This window comes from Macaca fascicularis, chromosome 12, assembly GCF_037993035.2.
Source record: "Macaca fascicularis isolate 582-1 chromosome 12, T2T-MFA8v1.1".
Taxonomy (NCBI): Eukaryota; Metazoa; Chordata; class Mammalia; order Primates; family Cercopithecidae; genus Macaca; species Macaca fascicularis.
Genome location: NC_088386.1, coordinates 38,349,837 through 38,361,561, shown reverse-complemented (window position 1 = coordinate 38,361,561; position 11,725 = coordinate 38,349,837).

The window sequence follows — 11,725 nt, the reverse complement described above, 5'->3', positions numbered from 1 at the left end:
TCTTATTATTTTGAGGTACGTTCCATCAATACCGAATTTATTGAGCGTTTTAGCATGAAGGGCTGTTGAATTTTGTCAAAAGCCTTTTCTGCATCTATTGAGATAATCATGTGGTTCTTGTCTTTGGTTCTGTTTATATGCTGGATTATGTTTATTGATTTGCGAATGTTGAACCAGCCTTGCATCCCAGGGATGAAGCCCACTTGATCATGGTGGATAAGCTTTTTGATGTGCTGCTGAATCCGGTTTGCCAGTATTTTATTGAGGATTTTTGCATCGATGTTCATCAGGGATATTGGTCTAAAATTCTCTTTTTGTGTTGTGTCTCTGCCAGGCTTTGGTATCAGGATGATGTTGGCCTCATAAAATGAGTTAGGGAAGATTCCCTCTTTTTCTATTGATTGGAGTAGTTTCAGAAGGAATGGTACCAGCTCCTCCTTATACCTCTGGTAGAATTCAGCTGTGAATCCATCTGGTCCTGGACTTTTTTTCGTTGGTAGGCTATTAATTATTGCCTCAATTTCAGAGCCTGCTATTGGTCTATTCAGGGATTCAACTTCTTCCTGGTTTAGTCTTGGAAGAGTGTAAGTGTCCAGGAAATTATCCATTTCTTCTAGATTTTCTAGTTTATTTGCATAGAGGTGTTTATAGTATTCTCTGATGATAGTTTGTATTTCTGTGGGGTCGGTGGTGATATCCCCTTTATCATTTTTTATTGCGTCAATTTGATTCTTCTCTCTTTTCTTCCTTATTAGTCTTGCTAGCAGTCTGTCAATTTTGTTGATCTTTTCAAAAAACCAACTCCAGGATTCATTGATTTTTTGGAGGGTTTTTTTGTGTCTCTATCTCCTTCAGTTCTGCTCTGATCTTAGTTATTTCTTGCCTTCTGCTAGCTTTTGAATGTGTTTGCTCTTGCTTCTCTAGTTCTTTTAATTGTGATGTTAGAGTGTCAATTTTAGATCTTTCCTGCTTTCTCTTGTGGGCATTTAGTGCTATAAATTTCCCCCTACACACTGCTTTAAATGTGTCCCAGAGATTCTGGTATGTTGTATCTTTGTTCTCATTGGTTTCAAAGAACATCTTTATTTCTGCCTTCATTTCGTTATGTACCCAGTAGTCATTCAGGAGCAGGTTGTTCAGTTTCCATGTAGTTGAGCGGTTTTGATTGAGTTTCTTAGTCCTGAGTTCTAGTTTGATTGCACTGTGGTCTGAGAGACAGTTTGTTATAATTTCTGTTTTTGTACATTTGCTGAGGAGTGCTTTACTTCCTATTATGTGGTCAATTTTGGAATAAGTGCGATGTGGTGCTGAGAAGAATGTATATTCTGTTGATTTGGGGTGGAGAGTTCTATAGATGTCTATTAGGTCTGCTTGCTGCAGAGATGAGTTCAATTCCTGGATATCCTTGTTAACTTTCTGTCTCGTTGATCTGTCTAATGTTGACAGTGGAGTGTTGAAGTCTCCCATTATTATTGTATGGGAGTCTAAGTCTCTTTGTAAGTCTCTAAGGACTTGCTTTATGAATCTGGGTGCTCCTGTATTGGGTGCATATATATTTAGGATAGTTAGCTCTTCCTGTTGAATTGATCCCTTTACCATTATGTAATGGCCTTCTTTGTCTCTTTTGATCTTTGATGGTTTAAAGTCTATTTTATCAGAGACTAGTATTGCAACCCCTGCTTTCTTTTGTTCTCCATTTGCTTGGTAAATCTTCCTCCATCCCTTTATTTTGAGCCTATGTATGTCTCTGCATGTGAGATGGGTCTCCTGAATACAGCAGACTGATGGGTCTTGACACTTTATCCAGTTTGCCAGTCTATGTCTTTTAATTGGAGCATTTAGTCCATTTACATTTAAGGTTAATATTGTTATGTGTGAACTTGATCCTGCCATTATGATATTAACTGGTTATTTTGCTCGTTAGTTGATGCAGTTTCTTCCTAGCCTCAATGGTCTTTACATTTTGGCATGTTTTTGCAATGGCTGGTACCGGTGGTTCCTTTCCATGTTGAGTGCTTCCTTCAGGGTCTTTTGTAAGGCAGGCCTAGTGGTGACAAAATCTCTAAGCATTTGCTTATCTGTAAAGGATTTTATTACTCCTTCACTTATGAAACTTAGTTTGGCTGGATATGAAATTCTGGGTTTAAAATTCTTTTCTTTAAGAATGTTGAATATTGGCCCCCACTCTCTTCTGGCTTGTAGAGTTTCTGCCGAGAGATCTGCTGTTAGTCTGATGGGCTTCCCTTTGTGGGTAACCCGACCTTTCTCTCTGGCTGCCCTTAAGATTTTTTTCCTTCATTTCAACTTTGGTGAATCTGGCAATTATGTGTCTTGGAGTTGCTCTTCTCGAGGAGTATCTTTGTGGCGTTCTCTGTATTTCCTGGATTTGAATGTTGGCCTGCCCTACTAGGTTGGGGAAGCTCTCCTGGATGATATCCTGAAGAGTGTTTTCCAACTTGGTTTCATTTTCTCCCTCACTTTCAGGCACCCTATAATCCCATACTTCTTGCAGGCTTTGTTCATTTCTTTTTCTTCTTTTTTCTTTTGGTTTCTCTTCTCGCTTCATTTCATTCATTTGATCCTCAATCGCTGATACTCTTTCTTCCAGTTGATCGAGTCGGTTACTGAAGCTTGTGCATTTGTCACGTATTTCTCGTGTCATGGTTTTCATCTCTTTCATTTCGTTTATGACCTTCTCTGCATTAATTACTCTAGCCTTCAATTCTTCCACTTTTTTTTCAAGATTTTTAGTTTCTTTGCGCTGGGTACGTAATTCGTCCTTTAGCTCTGAGAGGTTTGATGGACTGAAGCCTTCTTCTCTCATCTCGTCAAAGTCATTCTCCGTCAAGCTTTGATCCGTTGCTGGCGATGAGCTGTGCTCCTTTGCCGGGGGGAGATGTGCTCTTATTTTTTGAATTTCCAGCTTTTCTGCCCTGCTTTTTCCCCATCTTTGTGGTTTTATCTGCCTCTGGTCTTTGATGATGGTGACGTACTGATGGGGTTTTGGTGTAGGTGTCCTTCCTGTTTGATAGTTTTCCTTCTAACACTCAGGACCCTCAGCTGTAGGTCTGTTGGAGATTGCTTGAGGTCCACTCCAGACCCTGTTTGCCTGGGGGTCAGCAGCAGAGGCTGCAGAAGATAGAATATTACTGAACAGTGAGTGTACCTGTCTGATTCTTGCTTGGGAGGCTTCCTCTCAGGGGTGTATTCCACCCTGTGAGGTGTGGGGTGTCAGACTGCCCCTAGTGGGGGATGTCTCCCAGTTAGGCTACTCAGGGGTCAGGGACCCACTTGAGCAGGCAGTCTGTCTCTTCTCAGATCTCAACCTCCGTGTTGGGAGATCCACTGCTCTCTTCAAAGCTGTCAGACAGAGTCGTTTGCGTCTGCAGAGGTTTCTGCTGCTTTTGTTGTTATCTGTGCCCTGTCCCCAGAGGTGGAGTCTACAGAGACAGGCAGGTTTCCTTGAGCTGCTGTGAGCTCCACCCAGTTCGAGCTTCCCAGCGGGTTTGTTTACCTACTTAAGCCTCAGCAATGGCGGGCGCCCCTCCCCCAGCCTGGCTGCTGCCTTGCCGCGAGATCGCAGACTGCTGTGCTAGCAATGAGGGAAGCTCCGTGGGCGTGGGACCCTCCCAGCCAGGTGTGGGATATTATCTCCAGGTGTGCCTGTTTGCTTAAAGCGCAGTATTGGGGTGGGAGTTACCCGATTTTCCAGGTGTTGTGTGTCTCAGTTCCCCTGGCTAGGAAAAGGGATTCCCTTTCCCCTTGCGCTTCCCAGGTGAGGCAATGCCTCGCCCTGCTTCAGCTCTCGCTGGTCGGGCTGCAGCAGCTGACCAGCACCGATTGTCCAGCACACCCTCTTGAGATGAACCCAGTACCTCAGTTGAAAATGCAGAAATCACCGGTCTTCTGTGTCACTCGCGCTGGGAGTTGGAGACTGGAGCTGTTCCTATTCGGCCATCTTTGGTACTATTTCTTCTGAAACTCTTCCAAACAGTTGAAAAGGAGGGACTCCTCCCTAACTCATTTTATGAAGCCAGCATTATCCTGATACCAAAACCTGGAAGAGATACAACAACAACAAAAAATACCCCAAAACTTCAGTCCCATATCTCTGATGAACATCGATGCAAAAATCCTTAATAAAACACTGGTGAAACTAATCCAGCAGCACATCCAAAAGCGTATCTACCATGACCAAGTTGGGTTCCTCCTGAGGATGCTATATTGGTTTAATATACACAAATCAATAAATGTGATTCATCACATAAGCAGAACTAAAGATGAAAACCACAAGATTATCTCAATAGATGCAGAAAAGACTTTTGATAAAATTCAACATCCCTTCATGTTAAAAACTCTCAATAAACTAGGTTTTGAAGGAACATACCTCAAAATAATAAGAGCCATATATGACAAACCCACAGCCAATATCACACTGAATGGAAGCATTCCCCTTGAAAACCATCACAACTCAAGAATGCTCTCTCTCACTACTCCTGTGCAACACAGTATTGGAAGTTCTGGCCAGGGCAATCAGGCAAGAGAAAAAAATAAAGGGTATTAAAATTGGAAGAGAGCAAATCATATTGCCTTTGTTTGCAGATGACACGATCCCATATCTAGAAAACTCCTTTGTCTGAGCCCAAACACTTCTTAAGCTGATAAGCAACTTTAGCAAAGTCTCAGGATACCAAATCAATGTGCAAAAATCTCTAGCATTCCTATATATCAACAACAGTCAAGCAGAGAACCAAATCATGAATGAACTCCCATTCACAACTGCTACAAAGAGAATAAAATATCTAGGAATACAGCTAACAAGGGAAGTGAAGGACCTCTTCAAGGAGAACTATAAACAACAGCTCAAGGAAATCAGAGAGGACACGAATAAATAGAAAAACATTCCATGCTCATGGATAGGAAGAATCAAATTGTGAAAATGGCCATACTGCCTAAAGTAATTTACAGATTCAATGCTATTCCCACTAGACTACCATTGACATTCTTCTCAGATTTAAAAAAGAAGCTACTTAAAATTCATATGGAACAAAATAAAAGGACCCATATAGCCAAGACAATCCTAGGTAAAAAGAACAAAGCTTTGGCATCACACTACCCAACTTCAAATTATACTGCAAGACTATGGTAACCAAAACAGCATGATACTGGTACAGAAACAGACGCACTGACCAATGGAAAACAATAGAGAACTCAGAAATAACACCACACATCTACAGCCATCTGATCTTTGACAAACCATACTAAAACAAGCAATGTTGAAAAGATTCCCTGTTGAATAAATGTTGCTGGGTGAACTGGCTAGCCATATGCAGAAAATTAAAACTGGACCCCTTCCTTACATCTTGTGCAAAAATTAACTCTAGATGGATTAAAAACTTAAATATAAAACCCAAAACTATAAATACCATAGAAGAAAATATAGGCAATACCATTTAAGACACAGGTACAAGCAAAGATTTCATGACAAAAATGTCAAAAGCAATTGCAACAAAAGCAAAAATTGACAAATGGGATCTAATTAAACTAAAGGGCATCTGCACAGCAAAATGAATTATCATCAGAGTGAACAGGCAACCTATAGAAAGGAAGAAAATTTTTGCAATGTATCCATCTGACAAAGGTCTAAAATCCAGAGTCTACAAGGAACATAAACAAATTTACAAGGAAAAAAAAAACATTAAAAGTGGACAAAGGACATGAACAGAAACTTCTCAAAAGTAGACATTCATGCAGTCAACAAACATGAAGAAAAGCTCAACAGCACTTATCATTAGAGAAATGCAAATCAAAATCACAATGAGATATGCTCTCACTTCATTCAGAATGGTGATTATTAAAAAGTCAAGAAACAACAGATGCTGGCAAAGTTGTGGAGAAATAAGAACACTTTTAAACTGTTGGTGGGAATGTAAATTAGTTCAACCATTGTTGAAGACAGTGTGGCATTTTCTCAAAGATCTGGAGGCAGAAATACCATTGACCCAGCAATCTCATTACTGGGTATATACCAAAAGGAATATAAATTATTCTGTTATAAAGATACATGCATGTGTGTGTTCATCCCCCTGTTCTCAATGGCAAAGACATGGAATCAACCCAAATGCCCATCAATTATAGACTGGATAAAGAAAACGTGGCATATACACACCATGGAATTCTATGCAGCCATAAAAAGGAACAAGATCATGTTCTTCTCAGGGACATGGGTGAAGCTGGAACCCATCATCCTCAGCAAACTAACACAGGAACAGGAAACCAAATATTGCGTGTTCTCACTTATATTTGGAAGTTGAATGATGAGAATACATGGACACAGGAAAGGGAACAACACACACTGGGGCATGTTAGGAGGAGGTGTGGAGACGGAGAACATCTGGAAAAATAGCTAATTCATGTGGGGCTTAATACCTAGGTGATGGGTTGATAGGTGTAGCAAACTACTATGGCACATATTTTCCTACATAACAAACCTGCACATCCTGCACATGTACCCTGGAACTTGAAAACTAAAATTAAATTAAAATAGATTTTCTAAGTGAAAAAAGTTAAATGGCTTAACAGTGTCTTGAAAGAGCATTTAGACTATTTACAATTAATGTAAAATTGACATGGTTATGTTCAAGTCTATTATCTTGATGTTTTCACTTTGTCCCTTGTGTTCTTTATCCCCTATTTTTCCATTTCTCACTTTTTGGAAAATAATTATTTTTAAGATTCTGCTTTATCCTTTTTGGTAATTTATTGGCTATAATTTTTTGTTTTGTTATTTTATAGTTACTTTAGGATTATCTATAACTTATCACATAAGTTATGATAGTTCATATCTATAACTTATCACAGTCTGTCTTCAGCTGATGTTATCAATTTCACCTATAGAATAAGAAACTTAAAATTGTATATTTCTATTTGCCCTGTTGGCATCGATTGTATTTATATATATGTCATAAACTTCAAAATCTATTTCTATTTTGATTTAATTGGTCAGTTATCTTTTTAAAACTTTTTATTTTAAGATAATTGTAGATTCACATGAAGTTGTAAGAAGTAATATTGAGAGATTCTGTGCATTCTTATTGAGACTCTTCCAATGTTAACATATTGCAAAAGTACAGGAAAATACATCAACCAGGATATGGACACTGATAAAGCCAAGATATAGAACTCAAGATACACCCCTGGTTCCTGTGTGCCAGCTCCACTATACTATAAACACCCTGCAAGCAGAGACAACGGCTTCTACTTTTCTGGGCAGCAGGCAGTCATCACTGCCAGACAAACTAACTGGCTCTTTTTAACACAAGGAGTAGTACCATCGTGCATTTTGATGGGACACGATGTGCAGAATGGAGAATCAGCGTGGCAGCCCTGGGGGAAACCCGGCCTCAAACAAGTGTGTCCTGGCAGTGGAGGCCGGGTTGCCTGGGGGAAGCCTGTGCTGGGGCAGGCAGGAAGATTCTTCATCACCACAGAGATTCTTCATGTTGTTTTTTTGCACCCACATCCACTTCACTCCACCCTCTTCTTAACCACTGGAAACCACTAATCTGATCTCTATTTCTGATATCAGTTTGTTATTTCAATAATGTTCTTTTTTTTTTTTTTTTTTTTTTTTTTTTTTGAGACAGATCTCACTCTGTCACCCAGGCTGAAGTGCAGTGGCGCGATCTCGGCTCACTGCAAGCTGCAAGCTCCGCCTCCCAGGTTCACGCCATTGTCCTGCCTCAGCCTCCCCAGTAGCTGGGACTACAGGTGCCGGCCACCAGACGGGCTAACTTTTGTAGTTTTAGTAGAGACGGGGGTTTTCACCATGTTGGCCAGGATGGTCTCGATCTCCTGACCTCGTGATCCGCCCCCCCACAGGCCTCCCGAAGTGCTGGGATTACAGGCGTGATCACACTCGGCCTCCAGTGTTCTTTAAATGGAATCATACAGTATGTAACTTTTTGGGATTGGATGTTTTCACTCAGCATAATTCTCTGGAGATTCATTCAAGTTCTTGTGTGTATCAATATCTTATTCTTTTTATTGTTAAGTAGCATTCCATGGTGCAAATGTGCCGCAATTTGTTTATTCACTCAGCAAGAGGCATACAGGTTGTTTCCAGTTTGTGCCTATTATGAATAAAACTGTTATAAACATTAATGTAAAAGTTTTGTGTGAACATTAGTCTTCGCATTGCTGAGATAAATATTCAGAAATGCAGTTGCTAGGTTGTATGGCAGCTACATATTTAATTTTTTCAGAAACTGTTTAACTGTTTTCCAGAATGGCCATGAACATTTTACATTTCCGCCAGCAATTTATCTGTATCTTCACCAACATTTGGTGTTTTCACTACTTTTTATGTTAGCCATTCTAAGAGATATGTAGTGATATCTCAGTGAGCTTTGGGGACCCAGAGAAGTTACCTGGAAAGAAGTTTGGTCCTTTTAGGTGTTGCTCTTAAAAATTATTAGTTGTGGCCGGGCGCGGTGGCTCAAGCCTGTAATCCCAGCACTTTGGGAGGCTGAGACGGGCGGATCACAAGGTCAGGAGATCGAGACCATCCTGGCTAACATGGTGAAACCCCATCTCTACTAAAAAAAATACAAAAAACTAGCCGGGCGAGGTGGCGGGCGTCTGTGGTCCCAGCTACTTGGGAGGCTGAGGCAGGAGAATGGCGTGAACCCGGGAGGTGGAGCTTGCTGTGAGCTGAGATCCGGCCACTGCACTCCAGCCTGGGCGACAGAGCGAGACTCCGTCTGAAAAAAAAAAAAAAAAATAATATATATATATATATATATATATATATATATATATATATATATATATATTAGTTGTGCCTAGAGCAATGCTCAGTTCATAGGTATATATTCCCAACTACCGAGATAAACTTTCTGAGTTCTCGATCGCATGTATTATGAGTTTATCCAGTGTGTCTGGAAGAGTTGGACACAGTTCCCAGCTGTGTGTGTTCCAAGCCCTATTCATTCTCATTAATGGTTGGCATTTCCCCAGCTTCAGACAGTTTTCTCATTGCAGCTCTCCCACAGCTCTATGTCCGGGAAGCTAGTCTCACTTTTCAGATACTCTGTTCTGTGAAATCTTGCTGACATGTTCTTTTCAGATTCTTAGCTTTGTCTCAACTCAGTGAGCTCTCCATGTTATACCACGTTTCCTCCTTACTGTGCCATGGCCTGAAATTTCTCTGAAGACAGCAAACTAGGAAAATTATAGGGCTCAATTCATATGTTTACTCATTTCATTTGCCCAGAAGAAATGACTGCCTTTCATTATCTGATGTCTAGTACTTTGAAAACTGTTTTTCATGTGTTTTTGTTTGCTTGTTTTTGTTTTGCTTTATTGGGTTTGATTATTTCTCGTGTGATGGCAAATCCTGGCCAGAGGTGCAACTCTGGAAAGTCCTATTTAACAACTATAATTTACTAGTGTTCTAATACTGCTACAAGAAATTATGTCAAATTTAGTGATGTAGATGACATGAATTTATTCTCTTAAATTCCGGAAGTCAGAAGTTTAAAACTAAGGTGTTGGCAAGGCTATGTTTTTTCTGGAAGCTTCAGGGGAGAATGCCATTTCCTTTTCCTGTACTTACAAGTTGACTACATTCTTTGATTTCTGGCCCCTTCTTGTGTCTTCAAAGTACATCATTCCAACCCTTGATTCCATTATCACGTCTCCTTTTACTGACTTTCTTCTTTTTGCCTCCGTTCTCTTACAAATCAATGTAATCTCCATACCTCAAGTTCCTTGACATAATCACATCTGTAAAGTTCCTTTTTTCATGTAGGGTAACACATTCACAGGTTCCAGGGATTGGGATTAGGACATGGACACCTTTGAGGGGCTATTATTCCACCTATCACACATTACAAATTCATTTTAAGACAGCTGCAGGTCAAATAAGTAAATATTGCATTAGAGACTAGCTATGCCTTATGCCTTTTTGTGAATGACTGCTTTTCTGTTCTTAATACTATTGTCCATTTATTAAAAATATGTATTTAATATTTATTACATGTAAATGTTACCTATAGGTAAGACTATGAAGATATTCTATAGCTTAATTTGAATGAATTTTATATTCAAATATGTTTAGTATGACTAGTTACAAGATAAATGACTAATAATGTAAAAAAATGCCTGTATGGGTCAAAGGAATCATCTACGCTAATGTATTTGAGCCGAATTATATTGTGTTAATGACAGTGTGCTTTGTACTTAGAATTAAACAAACATATAATGAAAGATATGATGGAGATCACCTTATTCAATTTACAGATTTCTTTAGCATGGTAGCAGATACACCTCAGTATTTTCTCAAATATAGATCAGGTTCAATCCTCTCAAGTTAGATTTTTAAGACATAGGACAGTTAGGAATAACAATAGAAATACATTTTAATCAGCCATTGACATTTTCACTATAATAAAATTATTCTATAATTTATAAAATTGTATCTTGTTATTGCATGCTACTTCTTTATAGCATCATGGTTAAGATTTGGGAGTAGAGTTGGAAAGATCTGAATTTAAAGTTTCTTAATCTGGGGAATGTTTTTTAACCTCTCCATATTGTTTTTCCTAGATTCTAAAATATTACCTTCCTCATGGGATTGTCTGAGGTTAAATGAGGTAATATAAATAGAGTATGTAGTGTTTTAGTTACACATGATTACAAATTTAGTGTTTAGAGACATGTAATTAGGATATGAAAGTGTTAGTTCTTAGTAATATTACTATGGCCTGAATAATTTACACTTAGAGAAAGAGACAGGAAAGGGAACATTTATCTTTTGTTAAATTACTGTAGAACATACTTAGTGTATTACTATTTATTTCAGTGGAGGTAATCTTAGAACTTGAGATGAGATTAAATTTGGAAGATTCTAAATATTAACTGACAGGCATTTTTAATGCCCTCTCTACATTAAAAATGAGAGAAATATATGAAAAATGATTATTTAACAACTAAAAATTTGATCAGTTCTGTAACTGTGCTTAGTTATATGTCCAGAAGTGAAGTACACTTACCCAGTAGTTATTGCCAAAAAAAGTACTTCAAAGATGGGTTTATCTAAATGCCAATGTGTGTATACTATTTATTCAAAAAGTACTATTTGCGAAAGTGTTTTTCTTAAGGTCAAGCATGATTACAAACACAAAGGCATATACAATTATTAATAAATATTTCACAGATGGTTGATGAAGAGCTCTAAATCTAAAGAAAAAGGTTAAATAGCAACTTCTTCAAATTAAAATGTTTAGGAAATAGATAAATAATTTTACTCATAACTAAAACCTATATTCTAAATTTAAGCAACAGGAACAACCTCAAAGCAATAAAAAGCTCTCTTTTTGTGATTTTTATAATAGAAATATATAACTATAGCAATTCAAAAGACAACAGAGTGATTTAAGTTTCAGTAGTTTCAATAAGTATGATATAAAAATCACTCTCAAAATTCTACCTAAAGCCATCACCAAATTGTTCCATGTCATAAAATATATGACATTAAAATTTATCTTAAAGCATGTCAGGGTGCAATGGAAAACAAGAGAAGCCAGAAAATAAGAGAAAGATCAAATTTGATTTTCTTAACCCTTGCCTTATCCTTTAGATTGAAAATACCTCTCTGCCTGGACATCACAGATAAGTGGGATTGTTCCTATATCAGTATATATTATCTCTCTCTCTTCATATA